The sequence below is a fragment of the Chiloscyllium plagiosum genome, chromosome 2 (genome assembly GCF_004010195.1).
Source record: "Chiloscyllium plagiosum isolate BGI_BamShark_2017 chromosome 2, ASM401019v2, whole genome shotgun sequence".
In the NCBI taxonomy this organism is placed as follows: domain Eukaryota; kingdom Metazoa; phylum Chordata; class Chondrichthyes; order Orectolobiformes; family Hemiscylliidae; genus Chiloscyllium; species Chiloscyllium plagiosum.
In genome coordinates this window covers 6,795,081-6,806,819 of record NC_057711.1, presented here as the reverse complement: position 1 = coordinate 6,806,819, position 11,739 = coordinate 6,795,081, and positions in this window count along the sequence as shown.

Genomic DNA, 11,739 nt, shown 5'->3' with positions numbered 1-11,739 from the left:
TCCTGCTAAGGTTTGCTTTCCCAAAATACAGCACCTCGCATTTATCTGAATTAAACTCCATCTGCCACTTCTCAGCCCATTGGCCAATCTGGTCTAGATCTTGTTGTAATCTGAGGTAACCCTCTTCGCTGTCCACTATACCTCCAATTTTGGTGTCACCTGTAGACTTACTACTGTACCTCTTATGCTCGCATCCAAATCATTTATGTAAATGCTAAAAAATAGAGGACACAGCACTGATCCTTGAGGCACTCCACTGGTCACAGGCCTCCAGTCTGAAAAACAACTCTCCACCACCACCCTCTGTCTTCTACCTTTGAGCCAGTTCTGTATCCAAATGGCTAGTTCTCCCTGTATTTCGTGAGATCTAAACTTGCTAATCAGTCTCCCATGGGGAACCCTGTCGAAAGCCTTACTGAAGTCCAAATAGATCATATCTACCACTCTGCCCTCATCAATCCTCTTTGTTACTTCCTCAAAAATCTCAATCAAGTTTGTGAGACATGATTTCCCACGCACAAATCCATGTTGACTATCCCTAATCAGTCCTTGCCTTTCCAAATACATGGACATCCTGTCCCTCAGGATTCCCTCCAACAACTTGCCCAACACTGAAGTCAGGCTCACTGGCCTATAGATCCCTGGCTTGTTCTTACCATCCTTCTCAAATAGTGGCACCACATTAGCCAACCTCCAGTCTTCCGGCACCTCACCTGTGACTATCGATGATACAAATATCTCAGCAAGAGGCCCAGCAATCACTTCTCTAGCTTCCCACTAGAGTTCTCAGGTACACCTGATCAGGTCCTGGGGATTTATCCACCTTTACCCGTTTCAAGGCATCCAGCACTTCCTCCTCTGTAATCTGGACATTTTGCAAGATGTCACCATCTATTTCCCTCCAGTCGAAATCTTCCATATCCTTTTCCACAGTAAATACTGATGCAAAATACTCATTTAGTATCTCCCCCATTTTCTGTGGCTCCACATAAAGGCCGCCTTGCTGATCTTTGAGGGGCCCTATTCTCTCCCGAGTTATCCTTTTGTCCTTAATATATTTGTAAAAACTCTTTGGATTCTCCTTAATTCTCTTTGCCAAAGCTATCTCATGTCCCCTTTTTGCCTTCCTGATGTTTCTCTTAAGTATACTCCTACTGCCTTTATACTCTTCTAAGGACTCACTCAGTCTATCCTGTCTGTACCTGACATATGTTTCCTTCTTTTTCTTAACCAAACCCCTAATTTATTTAGTCATCCAGCATTCCCTATACCTACCAGCCTTTCCTTTCACCCGAACAGGAATATACTTTCTCTGGATTCTCATTTCTGAAGGCTTCCCATTTTCCAGCCATCGTTTTACCTGCGAACATCTGCCCCCAATCAGCTTTGGAAAGCTCTTTCTGGATCAGAGTGGTGCTGGAAAAGCACAGCAGTTCAGACAGCATCCAAGGAGCAGGAAAATCGACGTTTTGGGCTCTTGCCTAATACCATCAAAATTGGCCTTTCTCCAATTTAGAACTTCAACTTTTAGATGTGGTCTATCCTTTTCCATCACTATTTTAAATCTAAAGTGCTCCCCCACTGACACCTCAGTCACCTGCCCTGCCTTATTTTCTAAGAGTAGGTCAAGTTTTGCACCTCTCTAATAGGTACATCCACATACTGAATCAGAAAATTGTCTTGTACACACTTAACAAATTCCTCTCCATCTAAACCCTTAACACTATGGCAGTCCCAGTCTGATGTTTGGAAAGTTAAAATCCTCTACCATAACCACCCTATATTTCTTACAGATAGCTGAAATCTCCTTACAAGTTTGTTTCTCAATTTCCCTCTGATGGTTAGGGGTCTATAATACAATCCTAACAAGGTGATCATCCCTTTCTTATTTCTCAGTTCCACCCAAATAACTTCCCTGGATGTATTTCCAGGAATATCCTCCCTCAACACAGCTGTAATGCTATCCCTTATCAAAAATGCTACTCGCCCTCCTCTCTTGCCTCCCTTTCTATCCTTCCTGTAGCATTTGTATCCTGGAACATTAAGCTGCCAGTCCTGCCCATCCCTGAGCCATGTTTCTGTAACTGCTATGATATCCCAGTCCCATGTTTCTAACCATGTCCTGAGTTCATCTGCCTTCCCTGTTAGGCCCCTTGCATTGAAATAAATGCAGTTTAATTTATTAGTCCTACCTTGTCCCTGCCTGCCCTGACTGTTTGACTCGCTTCTGTTCTCAACTGTACCAGTCTCAGATTGATCTCTTTCCTCACTCTCTCCCTGGGTCCCACCCCCCACCTTACTAGTTTAAATCCTCCCGAGCAACTCTAGCAAATTTCCTGTCAGTATATTAGTCCCCTTTAAATTTAGGTGCAATCCGCCCTTCTTGTACAGGTCACTTCTATCCCAAAAGAGATTCCAATGATTCAAAAATGTGAATCCTTCTCCCATACACCAGCTCCTCAGCCATGCATTCATCTGCTCTATCCTCCTATTCCTGTCCTCACTAGCTCATAGCACTGGGAGTAATCCAGATATTACTACCCGTGAGGACCTCCTTTTTAAATTTCTGCCTAACTCTCTGTAATCTCCCTTCAGAATCTCAACCTTTTCCATTCCTGTGTCGTTGATCCAATGCTGGCCCCTCTCCCCCGTGAGAACATTCTGCACCCTCTCTGAGACATCCTTGATCCTGGCACCAGAGAAACAGCACACCATTCTGCTTTTTTATCTGCTGGCCACAGAAACATCTGTCTGTACCTCGGACTAGAGAATCCCCTAACACAACTGATTTCTTGGAACCCGACATACCCCTCGTTGCTTTAGAGCCAGTCTCAATACCAGAAACTTGGCTGTTCGTGCTACGTGAAAATCCATCCCCCTACATTTTCCAAAACAGCATACCTGTTTAGATTAGATTAGATTAGATTACTTACAGTGTGGAAACAGGTCCTTCGGCCCAACAAGTCCGCACCGACCTGCCGAAGCGCACCCACCCAGACCCATTCCCCTACATTTTCCCCTGCACCTAACACTACAGGCAATTTAGCATGGCCAATTCACCTAACCTGCACATCTTTGGACTGTGGGAGGAAACTGGAGCACCCGGAGGAAACCCACGCAGACACGGGGAGAACGTGCAAACTCCACACAGTCAGTCGCCTGAGGCGGGAATTGAACCCAGGTCTCTGGGTGCTGTGAGGCAGCAGTGCTAACCACTGTGCCACCGTGCTGCCCACAAAAATGGGTATACCCACAAAAGACTCCTGCACTATCTGCCTACCTTTCTAACCTTTCCTGGAGTTAACCCATCTATGTGACTGTATCTGAGACTTTACCCCTTCATATAACTGCCATCCATCACACACTGTTGCTGTTGCAAATTCCTCATCGCTTCTAACTGTCTCTGCAACCGATTCATTCGATCTGATAAGATTTGCAGCCAGCAGCATTTATGGTAGATATAATCTGCAGTAACCCTTAAACTCTCTTTAAAGTCCCACATCTGACAAGAAATTCATATCAGGAAATGTGTTGCTGGAAAAGCGCAGCAGGTCAGGCAGCATCCAGGGAACAGGAGAATTGATGTTTCGGGCATAAGCCCTTCTTCAGGAATGCCCGAAACGTCGAATCTCCTGTTCCCTGGATGCTGCCTGACCTGCTGCGCTTTTCCAGCAACACATTTCCAGCTCTGATCTCCAGCATCTGCAGACCTCACTTTCTCCTCAAAGAAATTCATATCACTCTATTAAAGGCCATTTTTGCTCCTTCATAATCTAGAGACCCAGAAAATAAGACTGTCTTATTCCTCTACAAAACACTGCTCCAGGTTAAATTATTAGTTATGGCTTATCTTTTAAGTTTAATCAAGAGACATATCCCGAAAAACATATAATCAAGAAAGAACCCACTCTACTCACTATTGCAGATTCTCTGTCGGCCACACTTAAAACAATGATTAAATTATCTGATTCTGTGCTGTGAACTTCGCCCAACAGTTCCTCCAAGATTAGTTGTGAATTTCACTGTATGATAATTTTCCCAGATGCCCTCCAATGTCCAGCGATACATGAATTCAAAAACAGCAAAGGTGGCAACTGTGCAGGTTCTCTCTCTCTCTCCTGCACTGTCCTCACCATGTGCTTCCTTTGTCTGCTCTTCTCTCTTTTAAAACTGCTGTTGTTTTGACTTTTTTTTCCCAAAGTTCCAAAACAATGCTCCTGGAATTTGAGGAAATCACCTCCAGCACCCTAAAATACTTCAAAAAAAGGAGTAGCTGTTACAGCCAGAACTTTTTCCCGTCCTCCATCTTGGATTACCCAGAATCCAATGAGGTCAGGTCAAGTCATAAATAGCTACCCAGAAATGGGGGGAGGCTAGTTTAGATCAAAATTAATACAATGACAGGCCTTGTTAAGGCCTTGTTCCAATGCTGAGTGGGATTTTCAGTCAGTATGTGGAAAGCGCTCATGTTCCTGGATCATGATCAGGGAAAGTTAATGAGTTCAATTCAGGAAATGGATGTTCCAGAAAATGAGTCATTTATAACTGGGTCTGAACCCACTAAGAATCACTACACTCACTCTCTCACCCACCCTCCACCACCCCACAAATGTTATATCCTCTGGGCCCAAGCAATTACCATTCCCACGCTGGGAATCTCTTCCAGTATCTCAGTCAGAAGACAGCAGCCATTTTGGAAATGCAAAACACTGACCTGTGACCTTCTATGTCCATCCACCTCACTCAATCTGCACATTGACAACTTCAATCTCAGCCAGCTCGGAGGGATGGGACACCTCCCCTCAACCCTCCATCCTCATCCATTGCCCATAATTGGATGGTGAGAACACCCCACCCCCCAGCAACTCCCTGAATTTTAACTGGCCAGTCCCTTTAAATTAGCAGTAACTGTGTCTGAAATAGGTTGCATTGGTTCAGCCTCCAAAACAGGTCCTTATGTTGCTCCCTTGACTCCGGAGTGAACGTCAGACCACGAACTCTATAACTCTCTCTGGCTATACACTACCTGCATTTTCTATTTTTATTTTGGATTTTCCAATGTTTTATATTGTTTCACTTTCACCACAAGATCATCTTATTGCCTGCTGAAGTCTTAGAAAGAGTTTTCTGGAATTCAGAAGGATACATTCTATGAAAGTAAAGAATAATGGATGTCCTACTCATCAATAGATATAATGTAACTGTGTAGGAATGCCAGTTTCACATTGATTGATATTGACCTCACAGCAGAGAACAGTCATTCAAACCATTTGTTCTCACAGCTAATTTAATCTGGTATTGGAATCATGCAACATTGATAGTGTCAGCAATCTGCCCAGGCTAGACTGTGATCCCTTTAGAGGAATTGAATTACTCACACAATATATCAGGAGAGAATATTTCTTCCAAAACCCTTGCAAACTGTTGTACTGTGTAAGAACTGAAAAGGTTCTAAACAGGATGTGTTCACCCTTGAAGATAAATTCCATCTTCCTGATTGATGAATTGTGCTCATTGATCTTTTCTTTAGCTTTGCAGCTTCAGTATATTTCTTTACCTATAAATAAGTACAATTATGTCATTTAACCTGCACGTACTTTCCAGGCAATCTGATATTTTGCAGTTTTCATTGTGGATAAGTCATGATGCATGCTGTGGTGCAGTCATTCAGGTACATGTATTAATCCTGTAGCAAAGGGACAGAACTGCTTCTTGATTTGAGCACAAATGTTGAAAAAAATCTATCTTTGGTCTGACCATGAGTATTTATCACAAGGTTAAGATTTTATTTTTGTTGTGGAGAATTTGCTCCCTTATTTATGCTCCTATTATCTGCCATCACCAAGGGTAGTGTCAAATGATTTTGCAACATTTCCCAGAATATAATTAACATAATTGATAATAGTGTTAAAGTACCTGAAGATGTTTCATTAAATAGTTAATGACCCCTCAAAACCTTTTTATTTCAAGTTTGTTAATAGCCAACTCTACATTGTATATACACCTCACGCTCCATGTTCCAATGTACATAAGCTTACATTTATCTACATTAGAATTGACAGGTAGAATTGTTTTCACACTGATAAAAGGCTGTAATGAGATTTATTGGACTAAGTAGATTGGAATTTAATTGGAAGTGCTCTGTAGCACATCAACAGTTATCCATCTTTTTGTTCCACTGAATTCTAATAGTCTGTAACCATGACAGCCCTTCCATCGATGCTGTAATATTTTATTCTGAAGAGGATGAATGAGAAATTAAAGAGAAAAGATGAGGGAAATGCACAGAAGTTTGATCAGAATCAGAGACAGACGGTTTACACTTCTGCCACGGTCTATAGATTTGCAAAAGCCTTGATGTACGCGGGTGACAAGAGTCACAAGAGATAGCAAGTGCAATCTTCAAATCTACCATCTTGGTATAACTGATGTGACAACACTGAGACTGTTGCATAGAAATATATCTCGAACAATATTGTAGAACCAGGAGGTGTTGCATGGCATATCCTTTAAAGATCCCATCCATTATTTTCTTCCATTAACTTCGAGTGGAAGTTGGATGGCATATTAGACTGCACTAACCAAGGGATAATTGATACGACACCCTCCAGCCTGTTCCATGACACCACCCTACCACCCTCTCCCACCTTCCTCCATTTTTCAATAACATCCAACTTTTCAAAAGACCGTGATCTCTACGACAGCCTCAGCATGAACAATTCCCCTTCTGTTCTTGCCAGCACCAGGTCAAGAGCAAAAAATTCAATTAACCCCTGATGTGCAGATTTCCAAAGAGTGATAAACATTTCATCATAATTAAGCACCTGTCAATTTAAAGCATCAGATGTTTAATAAAAGGGGCAAAAGTTGAGCATTGACATCTTGAGTTTTAATTAAAATGCCACGATTAGACTGACTGATGAGTGTCGTTTATTTTAGAATAAGTGATCTGTATAATCACTTGGTTAGTTTAAAAATTTTATGTTCCAAGTGAAGTTAAATTTGAGATTTATTAACAGCACTCTATCAAGTAATCTCAAAGTCAGCAAATGCACATGCTGAATGCTTATCATTAGCATAATACGAATACCTACAATTAGGAGACAGAGAGCAAAGAGCACTGAAGCAACTCTTTCCCATCTTCTTCAACAGCAGTACCTAAACCCTCCACTCCTACCACTGACAATGACAAGGCAGTAGCTACGTGGAAATGCCATCATTTTTGAAGTTTCCTCCAAGTCACTCATCATCATAACTTGGAACTAGATCATTGTATCTTCAGTCAGAAGTCACACAACACCAGGTTATAGTCCAACAGATTTATTTAAAATCTCAAGTTTTTGGAGTGCTGCTCCTTCTCCAGGCGAAGTGCTCAGAAAGCTTGTGATTTTAAAAAAATCTGTTGGACTATAACCGGGTGTCATGTGACTGGTGACTTTGTCTACCCCAGTCCAACACCAGCAGCTCCACATCATGGCTATTTCTTCAGTGTCACTGAGTTAAAAATCAAGGAACTCCCTTCTTAATCCTTGATTTCCCCATTCAGGCTTGAAATGAAACGTAGAAGCAGAAACGTCAAAGAATCATCAAACACCTACAATTGTCCTCTGTGGGAGCATCGCCAAACAGCATCAGCTATTGCATTTATGTAACATCTTTACCATTCATGGAGCTTTAGAGACGTTCTATTTAGAGCTGAAAATGTGTTGCTGGAAAAGCGCAGCAGGTCAGGCAGCATCCAAGGAGCAGGAGAATCGACATTTCGGGCATAAGCCCCACGTTCTATTTATAACATGCAGGACCCCATATGCTTTATTAACTACATTGTACACCCGTATTGCCACCTGCAAAGACTTCATGCAAATACCCCTGGTCTCTCTGGGTGCAACTTTGAGCAATGTTGGCGATTGGAGCAGAACAGCAGGACGGAGTCCGAAATGCCCACCTCGATGTCAGGAACACTCTGCATGACATTTCGTGATTTCCATGTGTTGGGTGAAAGACAGACTGATTGTGGAAAAGGCATTTTTGAGGCTGCAAAAGAGTCTGTGTTCGATGTGTTGTGAGCAGTTTTGGGCCTAAATAAGCTGGCCTTGGAATCCTGAGCCCATTGACGTCCTACTTTGAGCCAAACATGACAGTGGGTGGGAACCAGACTTATGTTTCAGTTCAGAAGTGAAGGGTGAGACATCTTGTAAAATTCAGCCATTTATTTCATATTAACATATGATCAAGGAACAGGATGACGACACTCGGTCCTTTGAGCCTGCTCTACCATTCAATAAGATCATGGCTGATCTGATTTTAATCGTAACTCTACATTCCTGGATATCCCGGATAATCTTCCAACAACTTGAGAATCAAGGATCTATCCAACTCTGGTTTAAAAATACTGAAAGATTCTTCATTTAATGCCTTTTGGGGAAGGGAATTCCAAAGTCTCCAAACCCTCTGAGAGAGGGGAAATAAAACCAAACTGTTTATCCCATCAACTCTGATCCATCAAATAATGTCAGCAACATGGGCGGAGAGTGGCAGTGTGGAAGGGCTGATCATCTCATTTTTAAAAGACTACAAGTCTCAGAGAAACTGCACTCCCTCAGGACTGTGGTCAAGTCCAATTCAACATCATCAACTTAACATTCAGGATGAGGCTAACTACTGATTCTGAGAACCAGCTCTGGACACTCCACTGAGATGGGAAAGCATCCAAAAGCTGGCATTAATCTGACAATCAGAATTCCCTCGGTACCATTGTAACAACAAGATTAAACACTGTTATAACTTTAACCCACGGTGGCTGCTTTCAAGTAGTTAATCACTTTTTGTGGAATTATCATAAGAACCCAATTGAATGCCAAAGCAATGATGAAAATTATTGCTCTAACATGACAAAGAACCAATTCAGAGCGAAGGACCGAGAGCCGTTGGGCACAGCAGAGAAGGCCTTCGTATTAATTGCATTTTCTGTCCGTAGAATATGAACCAGGGAAGCTGCCAGCCAATCAGGAATTGGTTCGTCACGGTTATTATCACTTAATGAACAAAAGGCAGACGGTTGCAGGTTGCTTTTTAAACAATTGCCCCGATATCACCTTTGGTACCATCTGTTCCATCATCTGCCAGACAATCTCTGGGGGTGAGGCTGGCCGAAGATGAGAAAACAAAATTGCGGGCACATCTGTTACGCTGTGCATCTTGCACCAGCTCCCCAGCAACTGATTTCTCCATTCAGGCTGGAAATGAAACGTAGAAGCAGAAACATGAAAGAATCATCAAACACCTACAATTGTCCTCTATGGGGCATTGCCAAACAGCATCAGGTATTGCATTTATGGAGCTTTCAAGGACCATTCATGGAGCTTTAGAGATGTTCTATTTATAATATGCAGGACCCCATATGCTTTATTAACTACATTGTACACCCGTATTGCCACCTGCAAAGTCTTCACACAAATACCCTTGGTTTCTCTGGGTGAAACTTTGAGCAATGTTGGCGATTGGAGCAGAACAGCAGGAGGGAGTCCGAAATGCCTACCTCGACATCAGGAACACTCTGCATGACCTCTCGCGATTTCAAGTGTGGCAAGAGGAGATTCTCGTGCGTTTGGTCAATGAAAGGGGAGTATTGCCTGCTCTGCCCCCTTGTGGTCAGCCCAACCTCTCCTCATCACCATTCAGATTCCTGTCATACCAAACAAGGCAGAGAGGTCTTGACGATGAAAACCACAGCGGGTACCTGGCAGGTTCAACCCGCCACTGGCTCAGAGTGTCATAGAGTCATAGAGATGTACAGCATGGAAACAGACCCTTCAGTCCAACCCGTCCATTCTGACCAGATATCCCAACCCAATCTACTCCCACTTGCTAGCACCCAGCCCATATCCCTCCAAACCCTCCCTATTCATATATCCATCCATATGTCTTTTAATTGTTGCAATTGTACCAGCCTCCACAACTTCCTCTGGCAGCTCATTCCGTACACGTACCACCTTCTGCGTGAAGAAGTTGTACCATAGGTCTCTTTTGTATCTTTACCCTCTCACCCTAAACCTATGCCCTCTAGTTCTGGACTCCCCCACCCCCCAGGAAAAGACTTTGCCTATCCATGCCCCTCATAATTTTGTGAACCTCTATAAGGTCACGCATCAGCCTCCGATGCTCCAGGGAAAACAGCCCCAGCCTGTTCATCCTGTCCCTATAGCTCAAATTGACCTCCATGTGGCTTGCAACCACAAACTGCAAGGGGATCAGGGCTTGGGATTAAATGTCCAAGGATAAACGTCCTATGAAAAGGACAGACGGATGGAAGGCTCAGAAACAATGTGGGTAGAGTTGAGGAACTACAAAGGAAAAAAAGACCCTGATGGGAGTTATGTGCCGGACTCCTAGCAATAGTCAGGATGGGGGGAAGAAAGTAAACCAGAGATAGAAAAGGGATGTAAGAAAGGCACGATTAGAATAATCATTGAGCATTCAATATGTAGGTGAACTGGGAAATCAGGTTGGTAGCGGATCTCAAGATAAGGAATTGGTTTTTGGAGCAGCTTGTGATAGAACCCACAAGTGAATAGGTAATTCTGTATTTAATGATGTGCAATGAGGCTGACTTGATTAAGGAGCTTAAGGTGAATGAACCCCTAAGGGACAGTGACCATAATATTATAGGATTCACCCTGCAGTTGGAGAGGGAGAACTTGGAGTCAGATGTAAGAGCATGACAACTGAGTAAAGGTAGGTAAGAGGACATGAGGGAGGAGCTGGTCACAGCTGATTGGATGGGGAACCTAGCAGGGAAGATGGTGGAGCAGCAATGGCAGGAGTTTCTGGAGGTAATTCAGGAGGTACAGCAGAAATTCATCGTGAAGAAGAAGACATTTATAAAGGCCAGGATGAGGCAACCATAGGAAAGAAAAAAAAACACACAATGTGGTGAAGGTTAGTGGGAAGCTTGAGGATTGGGAGACTTGTTAGTCAGGGATCCCAGCAGAGTATGTCAAGGGGAGCCTCCCATAGCGATCGGGGATGGTCAGTCCGCCAATCTAGGTGATCTCAGACAGATAGCTCTGGGCCTCTGCCTCAGGTCAGGGGTCTGGGTCTTTCTTGTCCAGAGCTAACTAGTCAGGCCACTCAGGGATGTGGGTCAGTCCATCAGGATGGTCCATAGATGTTAAGTGAAAACAAGCTGGGAAGGGCTGGGCGTTACACCAGGAAAGGGGCTCAATGGGAGAAATAGTCTTTGGGAGCGGAAGTTGAATCTGTGGGTGAGGTAAGATTACAATTATGAAAAGAGGCAATGGGAGGTGCAATTGGGGGAATCTGGCATAGCTGGGATAGGGGTGGTAGTGCAGGAGGGAAAATCGTCCACTGTCAGGGCCACCATGGCTTTGCCCACAGTCGGAGTGGGCAGGATAAGGACGGGTTCCAAGACCCACTGATCATAGGGTGTTTAAAAGGGAAAGAACATTGAATGCAGACTTGTGCCCGACACAGGACACATAACTACAGGGTCCCTATTCTCTGGCTATTCTAATGCATTGTAATCCCCTCCGCATGCTACATCTCCCTGCCACAGACTCTGCTGGACAAGTGACTGACAACTCTCAGGCCCAGAGCCAGAAACCGAAGGGGATGCTGACTGAGTAGGGCCATAGGTGAGACCATGACCCAATGGCATTGTTTAGCTTCTTTCTACACCCACAGGATACAACAGGCTCTCAGCATAGACTTCCACCGATG